Source organism: Choloepus didactylus, chromosome 2, assembly GCF_015220235.1.
Source record: "Choloepus didactylus isolate mChoDid1 chromosome 2, mChoDid1.pri, whole genome shotgun sequence".
Lineage (NCBI taxonomy): Eukaryota > Metazoa > Chordata > Mammalia > Pilosa > Megalonychidae > Choloepus > Choloepus didactylus.
In genome coordinates, this window is record NC_051308.1 from 228,665,309 (window position 1) to 228,681,459 (window position 16,151).

The following is a 16,151-nucleotide window of genomic DNA, read 5'->3' on the forward strand; positions in this document are numbered from 1 at the left end:
GTTTGGGGAAGCTCAGGTGTCAAACCCAGCGGGACACCCTGCACAGGCTTCCCCATGCAACCAAGCCGGGTTGGCAGCCTTTCATCAATGCAGAAGTCATTCAGCATCTCCTGGGTATAGGCCCCATGTTAGACGCTGGATTTCACGAATGATACAGATGGGATTCCTGCCTTCTAGAAAGTCATAACCAGAGGCAGACACAGCACAGTCAGAATACTCAAGGACCTGGGACTTCCTGGTAAGATCTAGACAAAACTGCCATGACGTCAACTGGCAGCAACCGCCGTGAGAGGGCCCTGCAGGGGAGGGGGCAGCAGGTGACAAGCAAAGATGAGAGAGGTCGGGGGACACATTCAGGGAAAGACCTATAGTTTGGGATTCTGACCTGAGTTTGAGGGCTGGTTTTGCCATCATTTTGACCTTGGACAAGTTGTCTTATCTCCCTGAGCCTCAGTTTCCCCTTTTTGCAAAATGAGAGTCATACTTTATCAGGTTTTTTTTTTTTAAGGATTCAGTGAATTCATAAATAAAAAAGAACTTTAAAGTACGATAACAGCTGGGAAACTGAGGCTGGGAGAGTTAAAGTGACTTGCTCAGTGTCTCATGGCTAATTCAAACAGAAACTGGGATTGGTCCATCTGGGCTGGGGGGGTGGGGCAGCTGAGTCAGCACTCCAGAACTCCCATCCCCACCCCACCCCACCCCAGGCTCCCCATAGCAACCTATTCAGAAAGGCCCAGGGAACAGTAGGAAACAACCCCCAGTGCAGGGGTCATCACTTACTTGCTGGGCGGCTCCCAACCCACCACCCTCCCTCTCTGAGCCTCAATTTCCTAATCTGCAAAAATGGAGGTGTTACTCACTGGGCTGCTCATGCCCAGGGCGCATGTGGCAAGCACTTCTCGCAGGCAGAGGAGTGTCACAGTCATTAATGATAAATGATAATGGTGCTGAGTGAGGACACCTGTGTGGTCAGCAGTCCCCAGGCTGGAGAGGAGAGACAGACTTGGGAGCTGGACAGGAGTGAATACAAACCTCAGCCCCTCCACTTACCAGCTGGGGAACTGGGGCAAATAATATTCCACCTCTAAGTCATTTTCTTGGTTTGAAAAATGAATTTTTATAAGAATTAATACATGAATGTATATAAAGCATTTAGCAGAGTGGCTCCATGCATAATAAGTATTCAGTAAATGCTAACAACTCTCATTATTACTATTAATATTATTATAGAGGGTGGGGGAAGGGGTGAGCCTGACTCTAGGATGCTCTGAATCCAGCCTCTTCATTTCACTCTTTCAGCCTTTGTGGCCACCAGCCCAGAAACTGGGCTTCCTCTTGAAGACTCAACATGGGTGCAGCTTGCGTGCCCCACAAAGGCCCCCACCCCACATCAGAGGGTAACTTCCAGCACAATCTAGCTCAGAGCTCCTCCTGCCTTCCTAGACAAAAGGAAAGAAGACAGGGGAACTCTATGACACTGAACTGGGTGCCAACCTGGGCCTGTCCCTTCCCTGCCCCATCCACACAATGACTAAAGCTAATTTGGTTCTGGAATGTCCTTCATCCTGTGTGCCAACCCAAATTAGATGATAATGGCTGCCTGAAGCACTGAATAGAGAAGGAACGTGAGGTTTAGAAGGAAAGCAAGCGGTGGTGGACAGCTTGTGCCTGGCATAGGTGTGGGACATGGGCGTGGCAGAATGCAGTCCAGCTGTTTGCCATCCATGAGCTCGAAGAGTCCTACGGCTTGCCTGGCTCATACAAGGTGTGGTTGTCGGGCAGGGTGACCCGAAGCTGAGACTTGCCCAAGGTCACACAGCTTGAAATGGTAGGGCTGGGATTCTAACCCAGGCCCCTCTGGGTTTCTTCCCACCAGGATTGTCTTTTCCTCCTTCTCGACTAGAAGTGGGAGTGTGCGAGCTGAGGTCCGGGTCTGGGAGAACAGATGCTGCCACCGCCAGGAGTGCTTATGCCCTGTCTTCATCTCTGAGCCCCTCACCCCCACGTTGCTTTGCAAACCAGATGGGGTGACTGAAGGCAATTCAGCGCAGCAAGGCCCCCTGAGGGTTGGTATCCAAACAAACATTTGAATCCAGATGTTAATCTGATTGGGCAGAAGGCACAATAACCTAGATTTGGGTCTCACCTCCGCTTTCCAGCTGTGTGACCCTGAGGAAGTTACCCAACTTCTCTGCGCTTCAGTCTCCTCCTCTGTAAAATGGAGACAATACAAGTTAAAATATGATAAGGTCACTTAAAGTAGTGAGCCCAGTTCCTGAAAGAGTAAGCCCTTTGAATGTTAATTATAAAAATTAGATCAAGGGGAACACAAAAAACAGCAGTTTCCCCAAAAATACACTGTTGTTGATTAACGCAAGGATTTGAGGAGGATATTGAGAAGAAATTGGTTTATCTTTGATATTTGATAGGCTAAATGAAGCTAAAACATGAATTTTGTATTTTATGACATCAAAGCAGATAAGGAACTAGACTCTTCTAGGAAGACACGTTGTGTCATTCACAACACGGAGAAGGAAGCAGTCATGGTGGATTAGCAATGGTGGGGGACAAACGTGGATATATCCCACTTCCCAATGGGTGATTTTGTGCCTCGATTTCCTCATCTCTAAAGTGGGCATAAGAATAGCACCTGGCCCATAGGAATGCTGTAGGACTAAATGAGCAAATCCAGGTGAGGCCCTGAGCCCTGGGCTTGGCATGTTAACCCGAGTGGTTAGTGTCTATAGACTTGTAGTTCGCGGTGGTGTGTGTGGGGAAGGGGAGTGGGGGGCTCATTTAATGGGGCAGAGGAAACCGAGCAGCCACAGCAGTGCCGAGAAGGAGTGGGGGCTGGAGAGCAGCTCCGGAATCAGCGAAGACACCCAACTATCAACCAGGAATGGCAGCAGATGAGTAATGGCAACAGATGAGGATGTTATTAACCCCCGGAAGTTAACAGGCAGGCAGGTTGAACGGGACAGGCGGGGGTGGGGGGAAAGAGACAAACTCCTCAGGGAGGCCAAGCCTGCTATTGTTCAGTGACAACCCTGGGGCCTAGAGGATTATAGGACTGTAGGTCTGAGAACACTCAAGCTGAGGTCTGGAAGCCACTCCCACCCCCAATCGCACCCCCACTATTGTTTTGAAGACAAAGTAAAATGTGGATCTGAGAAGGCAAGAGATTTACCTAAAAACAAAATGTCACATAGTAGAGCCCTATGTTTGTTTGTTTAAATAAAAGCAACTCGCTTAGGCCACCTAAATCAAAATCATTTGCTTAGCTACACCCCAGCAACTTGCAGACCCGGCTGTGCAAAGTTCATTTATGTAGGACGTGGCTGGGGTAAGCTGGGTCAGGAGACTGAGCAGGTGGTACCTGGGAGGATGGAGAAGCTTTTCTAGAACAAACCTGGGAATCAAAAGGCCTCCCTCCTCATTCTGCCTCCTAGATTTTATTCCCAGAAATAATCGCCCAGGCTCCTCTCCCTAGGGCAGGGGGTGGGGGTGACAGAGCCTCCTAGGGGAGAGTTTTGAACCCCAGGCTTCCTCAACCACAAAGCAGCTGCTAATGTTTGAAAGTGCCTGGTACCCAGCTGGTGTTCAATAATGCACCTTCCCACCACAGGGCACATTTCTGAACTCCTCTACAACCCCAAGGACCAGAAGGGGACCTGCGGTTACTGTCCAGAACCAAGGCACTCCCCTGTTTGTCTTGTAGACCCGACAGCAGCTTGTATAATGAGACCATCTCAATTCGGTGTCTTGGTGCCACTCCTGCAGCAGTCGGCTCCAGAGCCCCCAAATACAACCAGCAGGCTCCGTGGCCTCCCCCCCACAGCCCTCCAGCCCAGGCACAGTCAACTGTCACAGCTAAGTGCCTCTGCCACCACCAGGCCTTAGTTGTGGTAGAGGGAGCAGGATAGAGCCAGGGTTCAGAGGTCAAGATGGAGTTTCTTGTCTGTCAAGTGGGTTAATACCAATGCACAGGGCTGGTGGAGCATTAGGTGAGGAGGCAGGTGTCAAGGGGTCCCTTCTCTGAGAGGCTGCACATTCTCTAGAATGAAGTACCCAGGACCACCTGTTCCTGGTGGGGGTGGCCCTGGCTGCAGCTCCCTGAGCCCCACAGATTGAGGCTCCACCACTCCCCATCCTCCCCCAGGCTTCTAGAGCCCTCGGACTTCTCCACCTGGGGACCAAAGCCAGGCCACTCCCTCCTCCTGGCTGACATGTTCCAGAGACAATGCCAGGCCACAGAAGAGGGACAGGTGTCCACGGGTCCCACACTCCTACCTTGCACCTAGGGCTGGCCCAGGCCTCATGCAATCATTCCGATAAGATTTGAGCCCCTCCTATGTGGTCTCACAGCATCGAGCCCAGAAATTGCAAACGCAGAAGCCAGGCAGGTAACAGGCAATGCAGCAAGTGGGCTGGGTGTGAGGGAGGGCGGGGTAAAGTGCAGAGGGCACTGCTAATCAGCTCCAGCTACTGTGGCCAGGCAGGGATGCCCAGTGAGGCCGCATGTGATCTTTCAAGAGAAGCCAGAAACCCACGTTTTTATGTAAAATGAAACTGCCTGGTTTAACAACAAAAGCAACTAAATCAAAGTTTTTAAATCACTGCCTGAGTCAGTCACCCACCCCAGCCCCGCTGTTGGGCTGGCAGTTTATGACTGACCTGCAATAACCTAGCACAGTTAGCCTGTGAATATTTGACGGCCAGTTGATTACATCAGACTCATCCCGTATCTTCGGGAAGTCCCATCTCCCCACTCCTGCTCCTCCGGCATCTTGGCTTACTGATGAGGAAACAGGTCCAGAGAGGGAAGTGACCTGCCCAAAGTCCCACAGATCGTTTATCAACAGCTCAAGGACTTAAACTCTGCTCTCCTGAGTTTCAGATCTTTTTCCACTAACTCACACCACATGCCTCCTCCCTTGAATAATTATTTCTCTTTTCATAAAATAGATATACTAAAGAAACAAGTGGACATGCTATATAATAATAATCCTCCAAATTCTGGAGAGAGGTTACCTTGGGAAGGTCATGGAGTTCAGAGACCGGAGACTGAATTCCTAGCCCAGGTCTATCCTGAGCAGCTGGGTGACCCCAGACAAGCCCCTTCCCCTCTCTGGACCTCAATCCCCAGCTCTGAAATTCTAGACAGCTCTGAGGTCTCCTCTATGGCCGGTACTTCATGGCCTCAGATGAATATAAAATAGTTATAATAATAATAATGATGGGGAGGGCCAGTCCACACCAGCAGGGAAGGAACACTACAATTTTTAGTGAAACCTGACTCCTTGTTACTGGAATTCAGAAAGAACAGCGGTAATGCTCAGGCAGTTTAACCACCATCCTACAGTTAAACAAAAACACATCTGGTTTAACTTCGTTTTCCTCATCTCCTCCCCCCACCCCCTACCCTCATCTCAAATTTTACCCCTTAATTTGAGAAGCCAAATTAAATGCAAACAATTGATTTCATGCCACAGTGAGGCTGAAAATTTAAGCACGGAAAACTTTAAACATGGAGTTTTTCTGGGAGCAATTAGGAAATGTTGGGGGGTGGTATGGGGAGGCAGAAAAACAGAAACTCTTCACGAATGTTCTTTGGACACAGAGCATCACGAAAAGTTTTGTATACAGATCTGCAAGAGATGCACTGCTATTCCCCTTTCAGGGAGGCTCAGGTCACACCGTGAGGGGTTGGAACTCAAGATGTTGACCCCAAAGCCCTGCTCTCTAGGCCTTTGTGTCCTAAACAGGGACTTCCTTTGGTCTTTCTGGAGCAGCTGGTAGTGGGGAAGGAAACTGCGGAAACTGCCCCATAGGGAGTATTCACTTCTCAATAACAATCACCAGCACTGGTTCCATTGGAAACCCCTTCATGATCTTATGATCCCCTCCTAGCAATCCTGCAAAGCACATGTAATTAACCCACGTCACAGATAAGGAAACTGAGGCTCAGAAAGGGAAGGTGTCTTGTCTGGAGTCACACAGCAGTGCTGGGTATGGAACGCCGGTCTACCGCCCCCATCTGCCCTCAGAAAGTGAGGACATCTCAAAGAAACAGACCGCACAGCCCAGCTCCAGGCTGCAGAGGAGAGCGAGCTGGGAAGCTGAGTCAGCATTCCTGTGGCCACGTGGAGATTTCTGTGCACTGGTTATGAGCCCAACTTGCTCACTCTCCCTGCAAAATTGTCTTTGAGCTCTGGATTTTATATGAGCAGCCCAGCTGGACCTATTTCAAGGTGAAACCTCCACGCTCTGTCGCTGGATACAAGCCCTGGGATTAAGAGGCCTCATGCCTGGAAAGGAGTACCAAAGGAAGACCACTTGGCTTGGAATTCTAGACAGGTGGTTCTGGCCCCAACACCTCCCAGGTAGCATCCGGGGGTCCTTGGGCAAGTCACGCCCCACCTCCAAGATGGGTTTCTACATGTGTAGAGTGAGGGCACATTTAGCTTGCAAGGAATGTTTGGGATGTAAGCCACAGGACGGGACATGGCAGGGCATGAGTTTGGCTTTGTCCCATGTCCAAGCTGGGACATGGTAAGGCACAAGAACAGACAGAAGACAGGAGGCATTGTTCCAGGTACAGAGTTCCAGGCCCGGTCCAGGTTATAGACGGTAGGAGGTGGCATCCGAGTGAGGGCAGGAGGGCACTGCTCTCCTTGCTCAGCACCTAGGGGAATGAGCAGGGCCTGGGCAAAGGTGGCTAATGGGTTTACAGGGCTTAGAGTTAGTGACATAAAGCTATACCCGGTCTTAGCATTGCATTTTCTGCATCGAGTTGATGATAGCTAATATTTAAAGCACAGGCACTGGCTAAACACTTTGGATGCATTACCCATATCTAGACCTCACCACCAACACTGGCAGCTTAAATGAGACTGAAGCTCCGGAGAGAAAGCAAAACTCATCCAAGCTCACATGGCTATGCCATCTTCTCTATTAGTAAGGATCAAATGTTGGCCAGTCAAGTTTACATGTGGTATTGCATTTTAATCTCCTTCTTTGTGGAATGCTTGATTGCAACTCTAAATTGTCAATTTTTGGTGATCATTTCAGAGCCTGAAAAAGTCTGTTAGAAGAATGTCAGCTCTGCGAAGAGAGCTTTTGTGTGTTTAGTCTACTGCTTCATTCTCCACACCTAGAACAGGGCTTGGCACAGAGTTGATGCTTAATAAATATTTGCTGAATGAAGATGCCACTTTTTTTCTGGCCTCAGATGAGTTTTACTTCTCACAATAGTCCTGCCGAAGAGGCATACTCTCCATATGACAGATAAAGAGAAAGACCAGAGAAGAGCCAGCTAGCTTCTCCCCACCAGCTCCCAGCGTCCAGGGGGCTCTTTTGTGTGGGGAACTCAGAGGAGTGGGCGCACAGGAAGAAAAGAGGAGGCAGAGGAATAGACCAACAGGGAGGGGGAGGGGAGGGGGAGGGCAGGACTGGGTGGGGACAACCACAAGTGGGGCGGAAAAAGGATTTGGAAGGCTGGTTTGGAGGGTGGGAGGTGGCAGGTTGAACCCGGAAAAGTTCATCATAACATCAATGCCCCAAGGTACAAGGAAACCACAAACCGGATGCTAGGTGCAAGGCTCCAGCTGCTGGCTTAGCCTCTGATCTCCGCGGAAGCAGGAGGAAGCTAAGGTTGCATGGTTTGGAGTCTGGGTTCAAATTCTGGCTGCACGACTTGCCTGATTTTCCCCATTTGTAAGAGGAAATGGTCCACGTGAAGTGCTGGAGCACGTGGTAGGCGGTCAATATAAACAGTCACTGTCAGCGGCACCGAGGTGGGAAAGCCAACCGGCCTCCCTGAGAAGCCAAGCCCAGATGAGGGGTCGCCGCGGTTTTCCCAGGACCCAAAGGCGGTTTCTGGCCTGAGAATCGCCCCCGCTTTTGATCTCGAAGGTTTTTCTCCCTCCGCCCGGAGGCCTTTGTGTGGCGGACCCCTCCCCCCAACCCCATTATGCGTTGCAAAAGGGGACCAGAAGGACAGTGGGGAGTGGGGGGAGAGGAAGGGGCTTTCCTCGGCCTCACGCCCCACCCCCGTGTGCCTGTATTTAGCCCTTTCAAGGCTGGGGGTTGGGGGGGTGGGGTGGGCAGGAACCGGCTCTGGGCATCCGACCTCACCTGGGCACACCTGGAGTGGGGTGAGGCGGAGCGGAGCCCCATGGGCCACCCCCACAGGGTCCCACATGTCGCTCCTCCAGCCTCTCGCGGCTTCGGGCGCTCCACAGCTTTGCCCCATGGCTGTGGTGCCCGCTCCTCAAATACACACCGACACGTCGGATCTCACCTCTTCCTCCTCTCCACTACGGCTCCCGGATCCGAGCGCCTCCCTCCCTCTCCTCCTCCCAGCTCGGGCCCAACTACTGCCCCTCCTACAGACCAGCCCCCTCTCCTGGCGCCGGTGACGAGCTCTAGACGCTGCCAGTTGGGGGGTACGGGAGGGCACCGGGCAGGGGGCTGCGGTTTGGCAGCTTGAATCGCTCGCTCTTCCACCGAGGGCGCGCCATGGGGGTACGCTGACTGGACCGAGGCGGGGGAGGGGGTGGGGGGGTACCCCAGGACCGCAGCGGCGGTCCCACTCTCTGTCCCTGTTCTGCGGGCGTCATGTCCAGCCTGAGACCGAGGCCCAGTGCGCCCGCCAGGAGTCTTGGATGAGCGCGAGCCGGGGAGCCGGACAAGTGGCTGGGGTCCCGAGCGGGCTGCGGGGATTGGGGGCGCGCAGGCCCCTGCCCTGCAACTATATCCAACCTCAGCGCCACCCGGGGCGCGCGGAGGATGAGGAAGGCGCCAGGATTCGACCCGGTACTCAGGGGCCGGGGCAGTCGGGCCCTGCGCCGAGTCCGTACCTGAGCAGAGTCCACGGGCGAGGATCTGTCCTGGCACCGACGGCGTGGGGTGGGCGCGCAGGGACAGAGGGCGCGAAGTGGCGGGAGTGCGACGCGGCCCGGGCCGCCTCCCCCGCGGGCTTATAAAGGCGGCCCCGGGGCCTGAGCGCGGTCCCCGCCGCCCTCCCCCTCCCCTCCCCCGCCCTCGCCCCCGCCCCCGACCCGAGCCCGGGCCCTCCCCCGCCCCCGCTCCGCCCCCCGCCCCGGGCGCCCGCTGGCGGGTCGGGCCACGCGGCCAGGGCGCCCCCTGCCGGGGAGCGGGGCGCGCGCTCTCGGCTCCTTTCGGTCGCGGCCCCCGGGGTGGGCGGGAGGTCGCCACCTTCCGGTCTCGCCGCGGGGCTCCGCGTCTCTCTTCCCCCAGGCCCTGCTCTGTCTCTGTCGGCGAATTAGAACTTTGATTCCGGTCTCTGGGCATGTCTATTTGTCTTCCTCTTTGGCTCCATCTTCGTCCTGGGTCCTTTTGTGGGTGCCGTTGCTCTCGCCCTATAGGTTGCAAAATGACAGGAAACGCTAGGCGAGAGGTGTCCGTCTCTCTGTGCGTCTGTCTCTGTGTCTGTCCGCCTATCTCTCTCTCTCTTTTTTAATCATTTTTTTATGGTAGAATATAACACATATGCATAGAAGTGATAACTTTCCAAGTGCAATTTAACAAGCAGTTAGAGGTTACAGTTCCCAGGTTTCAGCTATTTCCTTATTATGAAATGTATAACGTATACAAAAAGGTAGTATCTTTCAAAGTATGATTTAACAACTAGATATATAGGAAATTTCCAAAGTTATTATGAGTTATAGTACCATAGTTTCCGTTGTTTCCTTATTGTGAATATAACATATGTACAAATATGTTACAAATATAATATATATATACAAAAAGGTGATAGCTTTCAAATTACAACTTATCAAGTAGCTATAGAACAAATTTCAAAGGATGCTTTGGGTTACAGTTCCACATTTCAATTTATCTGTCTCTCTTTGGGTCTGTGTTCTAGCAGTGTCGGTCCAAGGGTCCCTTCTCCCTTGTCTACACCTGCCTCCCCTCCCCTCTGGCACTCTCTGCCTCCTTGCTCTCCATGCCAGGGACTAGCCCCACCTTCCTTTCTTCCCCTCCCCTGGGCTGCCTCCTCGTGGCTGTGGCCAAAGAAGCAGAGGGAGATCTGGAAAGGGTGGGATGGGGACTTCAATGAGGAAGGGGCTCTGCTGGGGCTCCTGCTGGCCTGTGTCCCTGCCAGGGCCCCAGAACATGCCTCTTGGGTGTCACAGGAGTGCAGACAGTTCCCAGTTGTGGAGTGGGACAGCCCAGGTTCAAAACCCCATTCTGGGTGACCTTGGGCAAGTCACTTGACCCTGGGGACTCTTCCTGCCCCAGACACCATCATCCCTGACTTTCCTAACCACCAGGTGCTAGAGTCATTTGAGAGAGTGGTTGCAAAGTGACAGGAGACACTAGCATTCTAGATAAATGGAGAGGGGTGGGATGCTGGGTACTACACGTGCCCACCCCCACTTCCCAGGGACCAGCCCCTGATGGGACAACTATCCCCTTTCCTCTGAGCACACCCTAGAACCAAACAGTTCTAGGAATCCAAGAGGAGTTGAATGCCAAGAAGTCCCTTATCTCTGTTTGAATGCCTCCAGTGGCAGAGAACTCACCGCCTGCCAAGAAGGTTTTCTTAGTGGCTCTTGGGGATGCCTGGAATAGTTTTTGCCTCTAACCCACAACAGCCAACCTTCCCTTTCTCAGAATCTAAGCCCTAGTCCTGCAGCTGCCTTTTCCCAAAGCTAGTGAGGAGGGGACTGAGGCCAGAGCAGAAGGGGGAAGGTGCCAGTGTCAACAGAACCTATCCCAGCCCAGAATTCTCCCTCTTACCCACTCCATGCCAGACTCCAGGCATCTTGCATATGTTATTTCCCAACAGCCCCATTTTACAGAGGAAAAACTGAGACCCAGAGAGAGCACATGACTTGTCAGTGAGGTTGGAGCCAGAATTGGGGCTTGGCACCAGAAACCAAGAAAAGTCTTTGTATTTATTTTTATTTCTCCTTGTATTTTTGGCAGTTGATACTGTTTATTTACCAGAGCAATATTGTTAAAAAACATAATCAAGTTTATGTTTTTTAAGAGTTAAGAACTCTTAAGTAACTCTTAAGTAAACTGTTAAGTAAATACTATTTATGAATTTCATGTGTTAGGTGATTATGGCAAAAATCATGGAGGCAGTCAATGAATGAAATGCAGAAAATACATCACTCATCTATAAGAAATTGTGTGCAAAAGCTCTCAGCTCTGTACCCAAAATATGGGAGGGGCTCCATAAATGGTCACAAAAGCCAAAGAAGGAGTTTCAGGGATATGAGAAGGTCTAAAATGGTGTCATCGTCTGTGGGCCGGGACAAGTCCCCGGACATGGAAAGTCTGTCTGCTTCAGCAGGAAGTTGAGGGAACCCCACCCCACCTATCATGAGCCCCCAGCACCTGCTTCTGACTTCTGATCCCCCCAAAGCTATGTGGGTTGGGCCCTTCTGGGTGGGTCACTTGGTCGGCATTGGGCCTCCTATATCTAGGTGATTTCCCCCATCAGCAAGAGGGGGTGCTGCTTGGCCCATCCTGCCACCTTCTCCCTCAAACTCTGTGCCCTGCTTCTGAGCCCTGCCCCACAGGGTAACTCAACTAAGAGGGAAAGGGCAGCCAGCAGCCAGCACCTTCTCTGCTTCCTGGGTGCCATCCTCCTGGGGCTGTCAACAGTAGGAAGAAGGCCTGAACTAGGAACCAGGAGATGCAGGCCCACCTCCCAGTTCTGCTCTGGCTTGCTGGGTGAGCTGAGCAAGCCACTTTCCCTCTCTGGGCTCAGGTGACCCCTGGCTGGTTGGCCTGGACAACCTCTAAATCAAGCCCAGATTCTAGGATCATTTGGCTGTTTAGAAAGCAGTTCATTATTGCTTTTATTCAGCTAGTAGAAAGCAGTTAAGTTTCTCTGTAGAAAAGTACATTGTCTCTGGGGCTCTGTTTCCTTGTTGCAAAAATAAGCTTGTCCTCCAAACTCCTTTGGCTCTGAGAACTGATCATCTCCTTTGATCCTCATAGCGAATTTGTAAGGTGGGCAGGGCAGGCATTTCTAATGCCCACTAGAGATGAGGACACAGAAGGTCAAAGAGGCTAGTTACCTAAAGAGGTTGGAAGCCAGGTGTGCTGACTCCCATTCTTGGGCTTTTACTACCACTTCATTTATTCCATATTTATTAAGCATCCTTCATTTATTCCATACTTATTAAGCACATGCTATGAACCCCCCTCCTTGAACGAGACCTGAAGTTGATCAGGCATTAGATGCTGAGTTCAAGATGAGGAGGCCAGGAGTCCAAGAGTGTTAATTCTCACTGCTCTGACCCCTGGGGAGCCTCCTACAGTGAGAAAATGTGTCAGTAGAGAGCCCAGAGTGGGTGGGGGGTGTCAGGACCTCAGTGGGCAGAGATGGAGAGTGGAGCCAAAACTCTGAGACCTATTAATTGGGGCAGTGGGGGAGTGGCAGGGGCAGTGAGGGGTCAGCTCTGGCCTGGGGGCTGGCGGAAAGACTGCTTGAAATCTAGGCAGATGTTACATTGTAAGGGGAGGGGGTCTGGAAACCATCTGTCTGTTTGACCCTGGCACATGAGGGATTCTTTTATCTCAAGTCCAGGCTGATCCAAAGGTTTAGCTATTTGACCCTCAGTGCCACCTTCAACTCAATAAAATGATGAACCCAAAAGGCATCAGATGGAAGGGACCAAGGAAGCTGAGCATATGATTAAACACATGATGACCATTGACATTCTTGAGCTCAGACTGCATGCAAGGCCTCTGTTCCAGTGTGCTAATGCTGCCGATATGCAAAATGCCAGAAATGGATTGGCTTTTATAAAGGGGGTTTGTTTGGTTACAAAGTTACAATCTGAAGACCATGAACATGTCCAACACTAGTATACCTTCACCAAAGAAAGGCCAGTGGCATCTGGAAAACCTCTGTTAGCTGGGAAGGCAGGTGGCTGGCATCTGCTGATCCCAGGTTGTGTTCCAGCTCTACTCTCAGGTCCTGTGCATTCTTCAAAGTGCCTCTCTTGGCTGCAGCACCTCCTTCTGTCTGTAAACACTTTTATAGGACTGTAGTGATTCAGTTAAGACCCACTCTGAATGGGTGAGGTAACACCTTCATGGAAATTATCCAATCAAAGGTCTTGTCCACAGTTGATTGTGTCACATCTCCATGGAAACACTCAATCAAAGGATTCCAACCTAATCCCCACAAGATTGCATCAAAGAACATGGCATTTTGGAGGACATAATACATCGTTTGTCCCATTACCCCTCACAACAGCTCTACAGAGTGGAGACTTTTATTCCCACTTTACAGATGAGGAAACTGAGGCATGTATGACCTGTCATTTGCCAGGCACTTCCTCTGTGCCCATGAGCCTGTGGCAAAGCTTTTTGCAGGTGAGGTCTTATTTGACCCTTCCCATAACCCGAAGCAATCATCCTTGCTTCTCAGCCCAGGAAGGTTTAATAACTTTATCCAATCATTCAACCAATATTTATTGGATGCCTGCTATTCACCAGGCACCGTCATGGGGACTGACATTCTAGCAGGGGGAGGAGACGATAAACATTATAAATAAGTAAATCATATAGTAAATTAGAAGATGATAAGGATACAGACAAAGAGCTAGGGCAGATAAAGGGGTCCAGGTGTGTGGGAGGGGGCAGATTGTGGTATTAAATAGGGTGTTCTGGGAGGTGAGCAGGTGGGATGGGAGTGAAGACCTGAAGGAGGTGAGGGAGCCTGCCGGAGACCACCCAGAGAGTAAGGAAGAGCCCGGGTTTGAAGCCAGGTTGCATGCCCAATGCCTGGGCTCCTGAGCAGTGTGTGACCAGCCCTAACCACCAAGCCTCACCCAGCCCTGGCCTCAGTGCCAGTCCTCGGAGTAACCCCTTAATCCTGACCCAGCCCCATTATAATCCCATCTCCAGGTAACTCTTGCCCCAGCTCTAATCTCTTTGTCTCGGTTTCCTCCTCTCTCACAGACAGTACCAACTGGAGATGTCCTTTCACACCTATAGCTCCACCCCCACCCCAAATCCCTCCCAGCATCAGCTAGGTTCCCAGCACCCTAAGATTCAGCCAGATCCTGGCCCAGAGGTTGTCTTCCAGCCCCAGTTTCCCTTAAAGGAAGCCCTCCTTACAAAGGCCCAGGGAGCCTGCCCTCAGAGTAAACTCCATTGTCCAGGGAACAAAGTCCCCATTTTGTCCTTTATTCTAAAGGGAGTTGTGAGCAGACTCCAAGTTCCCGAGAGGAAGCATGTTGCTTCCTATTCTCAGCAGTGGAAAAGGCTTCAGGCCAAGAGGAAGGGTCAGGGCTTTCTGCTGGAGGCCTGATTCCAGAGGCAGGAGCAGATTCAGGCAGGCCCAGCCGCCCACCTCTTAGCAGTCACAGTGGAATTTTCCAGAAAGAAGACAGGAAAGAAGCCATCCCTAACAAATAGAAGCGCTTAGCTGTACCCAGGATGGCAGAGAAAAGATCTCCCCCACCTCTGCCCACAGGGTTTTCATCATATCTGATAAAATCTTCCAAAGTTTCATCTGCCCTCCTGCCTGTCCGTTGGCCTGTCTATCCATCTACCTGTCTTCCATGGACATATGGACACATCTGAGGTGGACCTTGGCGGATGCTCCCTCTGGGGGCTGTACCACGGCCCAGCCCACTTCCTGTTGGGTGCAAGTTCAGGGGCCTGGGGATGCTGTAGGGCTTGGGCAAAGGCAGGCTGATGGTGGCCAGGTGTCTGTTGGACTAGTGACCCAAGCCTAACCCAAACCAGATACCTTGTCATGTCTTTCATCCAGAAAATGACCTGGGAAAATCTATCTCCTGACAACTGTCCTTGCGCTCTGTGCACCCCCAGCCCTCGGTTTAATGATGGCCTTCTCCTTGGCAGGGGTGGAGAGGGACCACAATTGGCTTCTTGCCATAGTCTGCCTCTCAACAAGGGCATGAGGGCAGGAGTTGGGTGTCCTTGTCAGATAAAGAACGCTTAAAGGGATGGGTTTGGGAGGAGGTCCTTAATTTTATCTCTTGCTAAGTCTCATACCTTTAGGTTTCTGATTACTGTAAATACAGCTTGGGGTAGGGAATTCAGCTTTTCAGCTGGAATGCTAGACTCACAGTCAGCCAGGTTTGCAGACCTCTCTCGGGTATTGTGGTGGATTGAATTGTGCACCCAGGTCTGGACATGTTCACGTTCTTGGTCTTGGTCAGTGGGTGTAGGCCCATTGTAAATAAGATCTCTTCAGGATGTTATTTCAGTTAAGGTGTGGGCTTTAAAGCAGATTACTGGAGTCTTTTATAAGCAGAGTGAAAGTCAGATGGGGAAAGAAGCCAGATGGGAGCTATCAGAAGCTGGAAATCAACAGAACCCGGAGTAGTGAGGAGAAGACATGGCCATGTGTCGGAAAAGCCAAGAAACCCCAAAGATTGCTACCACCCAGAAATTGAGGACCCGGGAGGAAGCGAGCCTTCTAGCCTCAGAAACCGTGAGCCAGAAAATTCCTGTTGCTAAGCCAACCCGTTGTGCAGTGTTTGTTTTCCCAGCCAAGAAACTAAAATGGGTATAAAGGGCCTAATTAGCAAAGCCCCAAATCTTCCCTGTCTCCTTTCAGACAGCTCTGTTTCATGGTATGTTCCAGTTTGCTAATGCTGCTGGGATGCAAAACACCAGAAATGGATTGGCTTTTATAAAAGGGGGTTTATTTGGTTACACAGTTACAGTCTTAAAGCCGTAAAGTGTCTAAGACAAGGCATCAGCAATCAGGTACCTTCACTGGAGGATGGCCAATGGTGTCCAGAAAACCTCTCTTAGCTGGGAAGGCATGTGGCTGGCGTCTGCTCTGGAGTTCTGGTTTCAAAATGGCTTTCTCCCAGGACGTTCCTCTCTAGGCTGCAGCTTCTCGTCAAGATGTCAGTCTCAGTTGCGCTTGGGGCATTTGTCCTCTCTCAGCTTCTCCAGAACAAAAGTCTGCTTTCAAAAGCCCTCTCCAAAATGTCTCTGTAAATTGCAGGTTGTCTCTCAGCTCTTGTGCATTCTTCAGAGTGTCTCTCTGGGCTGTAGCAAGCTTGCTCCTTCTGTCTGAGCTTATATAGTGCTCCAGTGAACTAATCAAGGCCCACGCTGAACGGGTGGGGCCACACCTCCATGGAAGTCATCCAATCAGAGTTATCACC

At 51.3% G+C, this 16,151-nt stretch overlaps 1 protein-coding gene across 3 annotated transcripts in view; it reads right to left on the bottom strand.

Moving 5' to 3' along the window:
- The window catches only part of ALPL (alkaline phosphatase, biomineralization associated), a 42,794-nt gene extending 33,781 nt beyond the window's left edge, over positions 1-9,013 (bottom strand). Inside the window, exons 1-2 of one of the 3 annotated variants that reach the window (XM_037828256.1) lie at positions 8,865-8,954; positions 2,150-2,214 (exon numbers count right to left, since the gene is read on the bottom strand). The gene's annotated coding sequence lies outside the window, so the exon portion shown is untranslated. Of the gene's footprint in view, positions 1-2,149; positions 2,215-4,293; positions 7,447-8,864 lie in introns of those variants that run through there. The other 2 variants (XM_037828257.1, XM_037828258.1) reach the window with 2 other exon arrangements.
- Positions 9,014-16,151: the final 7,138 nt, after the last annotated feature.